The sequence below is a fragment of the Mastomys coucha genome, unplaced genomic scaffold (assembly GCF_008632895.1).
Source record: "Mastomys coucha isolate ucsf_1 unplaced genomic scaffold, UCSF_Mcou_1 pScaffold19, whole genome shotgun sequence".
Taxonomy (NCBI): domain Eukaryota; kingdom Metazoa; phylum Chordata; class Mammalia; order Rodentia; family Muridae; genus Mastomys; species Mastomys coucha.
In genome coordinates this window covers 11,575,686-11,582,660 of record NW_022196901.1, presented here as the reverse complement: position 1 = coordinate 11,582,660, position 6,975 = coordinate 11,575,686, and positions in this window count along the sequence as shown.

The window sequence follows — 6,975 nt, the reverse complement described above, 5'->3', positions numbered from 1 at the left end:
TTAGGCACATTTTTGTTTTGCTCCAAATCTTGGCTGAACCGCTTCTGAATTTTAACGTTCAAATGCTAGGCTACCTACACTATTGACTATGTTGAGGTCAATTCCTTCTACATTTAGCTTGTAAAGAACAGTTTTGGTTTTGTTTTCCCCTCAAAAATAGATTACCATCTTTTTCTGCATTTCTTCAGATGAACCTCCAGTTTCCATCCCGTGTTTTGTTAGTGTAGTTTACCCTGCTAATTGATTTGCATATTGAACCTTACTTGCATTATGATAATTTCCATTTGCTTTTAGTGTAAAGTCTTTTGGATGTGTTACTGATGTGTGTGTATCACATATATATGTACAGATGTCCAGATTGAGGAGGCCAACGAGGGCATTTGGTATACTCTTTTGTCACTTTTCCTCTACTCCTGTGAGGTAAGGTCTCTCTCCCTTGCCCTGGGGTTCAACTGTACTAGGCTAAGCAGGACATCAGTAAGTCCAAGCTGTATTCCCATGTCTATCTGTTTCCCTTAAAATTGGAAATACCAGGCTTGTTATATGGGTGCTGGAATTTAAACTTCAATCCTTGTGATTACACATTCAATGGTCTTAATCATTGAAATGTCATTTTGCCCCTATTGAGGATTTTTGCATAATACTATATTGAATAGGTAGGAAGAAATTGGGCAGCCTTGGCCCTTCCCTGATTTTAGTGTGAATGCTTCAAGTTTCTCTCCATTTAGTTTGATGTTGGCTACTGGTTTGCTATATATTGCTTTTACTATGTTTAAGTATGAGCCTTGAATTCCTGATCTTTCCAAGACTTATCATGAAGGGATATTGGATTTTGTCAAATGCTTTCTCAGCATCTAATGCAATGATCATATGGCTTTTTTCTTTGAGTTTGTTTATATAGTGAATTACATTGATGGATTTCCATATATTGAACTATCCCTGCATCCCTGGGATGAAGCCTGCTTGATCATGATGAATGATCATTTTGATGTGTTCTTGAATTCAGTTTGCAAGAATTTTATTGAGTATTTTTGCATTGTTATTCATAAGGGAAATTGGTGTGAAGTTCTATTTTTTTGGTGTGGTTTACATATAAGTGTAATTGTGGCTTCTTAGAACGAATTGAATAGAGTACCATATATTTCTATTTTGTAGAATTGTTTGAGGAGTATTGGTATTAGGTCTTCTTTGAACGTCTGATAGAATTCTGCACTAAACCAATGTAGTCCTGGGCTTTATTTCGTTGAGAGACTTTTAATGACTGCCTCTATTTCTTTAAGGATTATAGAACTGTTTCAATGGTTTATCTGATCCTGATTTAACTTTGGTACCTGGTATCTGTCTAGAAAATTGTCTATTTTATCCATATTCTCTAGTTTTGTTTTGTTTTTGAGTATAGGCTTTCATAGTAGGATCTGTTGATTTTTTTTTTTTTAGATTTCCTTGGTTTCTGTTGTTATGTCACCTTTTCATTTCTGATTTTGTTAATTTGGATACTCTCTCTGTATCCACTGGTTAGCCTGGCTAAGGGTTTCTCTGTCATGTTGAGTTTCTGAAAGCACCAGCTCCTGATTTTGTTGATTCTTTGTATAGTTCTTTTTGTTTTGACTTGGTTGAAATCAGCCCTTAGTTTGATTATTTCCTGACATCTACTCTTCTTGGTTGTAATTGCTTCTTTTTTTTCTAGATGTTCTTTCAGATATGTTGTCAAGCTGCTAGTGTATGATCTCTCTAGTTTCTTTTTGGAGGCACTCAGAGCTATGAGTTTCCCTCTTAGCACTGCTTTCATTGTGTCCTATAAGTTTGAGTATATTGTGCCATCATTTTCATTGAATTCTAAAAAGTCTTTAATATCTTTATTTCTTTCTCAACCAAGTTATCATTAAGTAGGGCATTGTTTAGTGTATGTGAGCTTTCTGTTGTTTTTGTTGTTATTTAAAGCCAGTCCATTTTGATCTAATAGGATGCACAGCATTATTTCAATCCTCTTGTATCTGTTGAGGCCTGTTTTGTGACCAATTTTATGGCCAATTTTGGAGAAGGTACCAGGAAGTTCTGAGAAGATATATTCTTTTGTTATAGGATGGAATATTCTATAAATATCTGTTAAATCCATGTGGTTCATAACTTCTCTTAGTTTCACAGTGTCTTCGTTTAGTTTCTGTTTCCATGATCTGTCGATTGATGAGAGTGTGGTATTGAAGTCTCCCACTAATATTATATGAGGTGCAATGTGTGCATTGAGTTTTAGTAAAGTTTCTTTTATGAATGTGGGTACTCTTGTATCTGGAGCATAGATCTTCAGAATTGAGAGTTCATCTTAGTAGAGTTTTCCTTTGATGAGTATGAAGTATCCCTCCTTACTTTTTTGATAACTTTTGGTTGAATGTCAAATTTATTCAATATTAGAATGGTTACTTCAGCTTTTTTCTTTGGACCATTTGCTGGGAAATTTTTTTCCAGCCTTTTACTCTGAGGTAGTGTCTATCTTTGTCACTGAGGTACTTTATCTGCATGCAGAAAAATGCTGGGTCCTGTTTATGTATCCAGTCTGTTAGCCTATGTCTTTTATTGGGGGAATTGAGTCCATTAATATTAAGAGATATTAAGCAAAAGTGATTGTTGCTTCATCTTATTTTTGTTATTAGAGGTTTAATTATGTTTGTGTTACTATCTTCTTTTGAGTTTGTTGAAAGAAAATGATGTTCTTGATTTTTGTAGGGTGTAGTTTCCCTTCTTTTGTTGGAGTTTTCCATTTATTATCCTTATCTTTTTTGATACCTTTTGGTTGAAAGTCAATTTTATTTGACATTATAATTGTTACTCCAACTTGGTTCTTGGGATCATTTACTTGGATTTTTTTCCAGCCTTTTATTCTGAGGTAGTGTCTGTCTCTGTCACTAAGGTGCATTTCCTGTATGAAGCAAAATGTTGAGTCCTGGTTACATATCCAGTCTGTTATTCTATGTCTTTTTATTGGGGAATTGAATCCACTGATATTAAGAGATATTAAGGAAAAGTGATTGTTGCTTCATTTTATATTTGTTGTTAGAGATGAAATTATGTTTATGTGGCTATCTTATTTTTGGTTTCTTAAAGGAAGATTATTTTCTTGCTTTTTCTAGAGTGTAGTTTCCCTCCTTGTGTTGGAGTTTGCCAATTATTATCCTTTGAAGGGCTGGATTGTGGATAGATATTGTATAAATTTGTTTTTGTTACAAAATATCCTGGTTTGTCCATCTATGGCAATTGAGAGTTTTGCTGGGTATTGTAGCCTGGGGTGGCATTTGTGTTCTCTTAGGTTCTGTATGACATCTGCCCAGGATCTTCTGGTTTTTATAGTCTCTGGTGAAAAGTCTGGTGTAATTCTGATAGGCCTGCTTTTATATGTTAGTTGACATTTTTCCCTTACAGCTTTTAATATTCATTCTTTGTTTTGTGCATTTGGTGTTTTGATTATTATGTGATAGGAAGAATTTCTTTTCTGGTTCAATCTATTTGGAGTTCTGTAGGCTTCTTGTATGTTCATGGGCATCTCTTTTTTTAGGTTAGGGAAGTTTTCTTCTATAATTTTGTTGAAGATATTTACTGGCCCTTTAAGTTGGAAATCTTCACTCTCTTCTATACCTATTATCCTTAGGTTTGGTCTTCTCATTGTGTCCTTGATTTCCTGGATATTTTGGGTAAGGATCTTTTTGCATTTTGCATTTTCTTAGACTGGTGTCAATATTTTCTATGTTATCTTCTGCCCCTGAGATTCTCTCTTCTATCTCTTGTGTTCTGGTGGTGATGCTTGCATCTATGGCCCCTGACTTCTTCAACTGTTTACTCGTGTTCTCCTGTAATTCTTTAAGGGATTTTCGTGTTTCCTCTTTAAGGGCTTGTGCCTGTTTACCTGTGTTCTCCTGTATTTCTTTAAGGCAGTTATTTATGATCTTCTTAAAGTCCTCTTCATCATCATGAGATGTGATTTTAAATCTGAATCTTGCTTTTCTCATGTGTTGGGGTTATCCAGGACTTTCTGTGATGGAAGAACTGGGTTCTGAAGATGACAATTAGCCTTTGTTTCTGTTGATAAGGTTCTTGTGCTTGCCTCTCACCATCTGGTTGTCACTGGTGTTAGTTGGTCTTGTTGTCTCTGACTGGAGCTTTTCTGTCCCTTCTGTGGGCCTATATGCCTGTGATCTTAGGTGTGTCAGCACTCTTGTGGGGATCAGTTCTCTCCTGGGCAGGGTTTTGGTACAGAGGTCTGTGGGACAGCCTTAGCTCCAGGATGCAGATGGAGACCAGAAGAATTCTGTCCCAGACCAAGATGGAGATCAGAAGAATCCTGTCCCAGACCAGAAGAAACAGCTGCTGAACTGTTCCTGTGCCTGTGTGCTCCTGGCTGTCCCACTTTGGACAGTTATTGGAGGGAAAGTGGTGCTCTCTCCACTGAGCTTAGGAGTGAGAGCACTCCTAGGAGACCAGCTCTCTCCTGGTGGGATTTGTGTGTGGAGGGCTATGGAACAGCCTTAACTCCCAGGTACTGATGAAGACCACTCTTTTACAGTTTTTTAGGTGTATATTTTTAAAATATTGTATATGTGGGTATTTTTGCTAGGATGCATCATTTTACACAGATATTTGCTACCTAATCAGTAAGAATATTTCTACAACCAAATCTCTCAATCTGAAGTTTAATGTGGATCCTTCAATAAGAAGTCATGTTCTAATGCCCAGGACCCAGAACTGAGGTAACTTGAAAAATTTAACTTGAAGTGTGCAAGGCTCATATTGAAATTATTTCATTGAGTCTATGTTATCACCCTTACCTCAAAAATCAGATCCTATAAATAGTTTTTTAAAAATTTATTAGCCGGGCGGTGGTGGCGCACGCCTTTAATCCCAGCACTTGGGAGGCAGAGGCAGGCGGATTTCTGAGTTCGAGGCCATCCTGGTCTACAGAGTGAGTTCCAGGACAGCCAGTGCTATACAGAGAAACCCTGTCTTAAAAAAAAAAAAAAAAACAAAAAAAAAAAAACAAAACAAAAAAAAATTTATTTTATTTATATGAGTGTTCTATCTGCTTGTATATCTACATGCCAGAAGAGGGCCTCAGACATTATTATAGATGGTAGTGAGCCACTACATGGGTACTGGGACTGAACACAAGACCTCTGGAAGAGCACAGTGCTCTTAGCCTCTGAGCCATCTTTTCAAAAGGAAAAAAAAAATTGTAAGGGATGGCTCAGTTCACTATGTGCAGTGCCATCCCTGAGCAAGTCATACTGTGGTTTTATAATAGGAACACAGGCTGAGAAACTCACAAAGAGCAAGACAGTAAGTAGTATTCCTATTTGATTTCTGCCTCCAGGTTCCTTTCTTAAGCTAGTGCCCTGGCTTTCCTTAACCTTAAGTTAAACAACCCCTTTCACCTACCCCCTGCAAAATAAATTAGATCCTGGAAATCAGGTAAAATAAAGAATCTCAGGCCAAGTCCAGTTTAGTCAAAGTCCAATGTGATGACAAGTTTCTCAGTTCTTGTTCCATTTGCTGACCATTTTTGGTTCTCAGACACATAATCACATATAATATGAGCTGGACACAATTCTAATAAAATTAGTGTTTTAGCCTGTAAAGAAAGGTCAAATGCATGGCTTTGAATCTACTCCCTCTATGATAAAGACATTATATTAAAGGCATCACTATTTGGGGAGTGAGAAGCATGACCTTGTTTAGTGGTACCCAATAAACTCAGAGAGCAGTGTTGGTTCCTATCATAAGATTTTCTATTTCATAGATCAGAATGAGAAGAAACAACCTCAAACTCTGCCTAGAATTAAACTCTCCCACATTTGGGAAGATTATAGTAGCTGTGCTACAGAGATTAGTCTCTGCCTCAAATGCATATTATTACAATGAAGGGTTGAACAGTGTTCTTTATATGCATCTGAGAAAAGAATCAAAAGTAGACAATAATAAGTGCCTGTGGTGTTGAGTTAAATGAATCCTCATACTTCTGTCATAGGAAGTCCAAAGGAACTGACTATTGGATTATATATGGCATCACGTTGATACACTGCATCCTCAGTGTCACACTGATCATTCAGTTGTGCAAGATAAGGAAGGTATAAGTCTTGCTAAGATGCATACATAGACTTTTGGGAAGAATAAAATCCACACATTTCAAATAATAATTATGTCCACTGGGTTGAGTTTTGTTTTTGTTTTTGTTATGTTCCACACATCTTGGTATAGCATGATGCTACCTTAAAATAGTCAAAAAAATTATTCCTTTTGAGATTCCATAATCACTAAGAGGAACAAGAAAACACATTATCTTTAAATAGTAACCTGGACTATTTTCTAGATGCATGCATGGGTTTAAATTGCAAATCTAAACTGTCTTCAGCAGAGAGTGCTACAACATTAAAAACAGACAACAAAACAAAAATGCAATTTCTGAAGTGTTAATAATAAAGTGTCTGAATATGGAATTTACTAACTGCTTGTGAGGCCAAATCATATTGGCTCTAACAAAACAACTGAGGCAAAAACAGCATAGCCTACACTCATGCAGGGTAAAATAAAAATATCAATATATCGAGATCAGTCATGCTAGGATCTGAGCACCCAAGTTAGCTACGTGTTTTAATGACCTCAGCCTTTGCACCATGCACTAATAATCTATGTTCAATTACATGAGGTGACCCAGTTCGTCGAAGAGAGAAAAGCCTACATCTGATTTTAGACTGATCTTTCATGGTATGTGGATGACAGCAGAAAATTGACTGCTGCTGGCACAGCTGGTTAAAGGGCTGCAACTACTATTTGCCATTTTTTCCCACTATTTATTTTACATTATTTTTCATCCAGAATAGAACCCCCATTACACACTTTTGAAAATTCTATTTCCAGGCAACCATTCCATTACTGCCTTCAATATTTATCCCCAAAGCACCAAACAGTAACAGATGAATATATTCTAAAGAA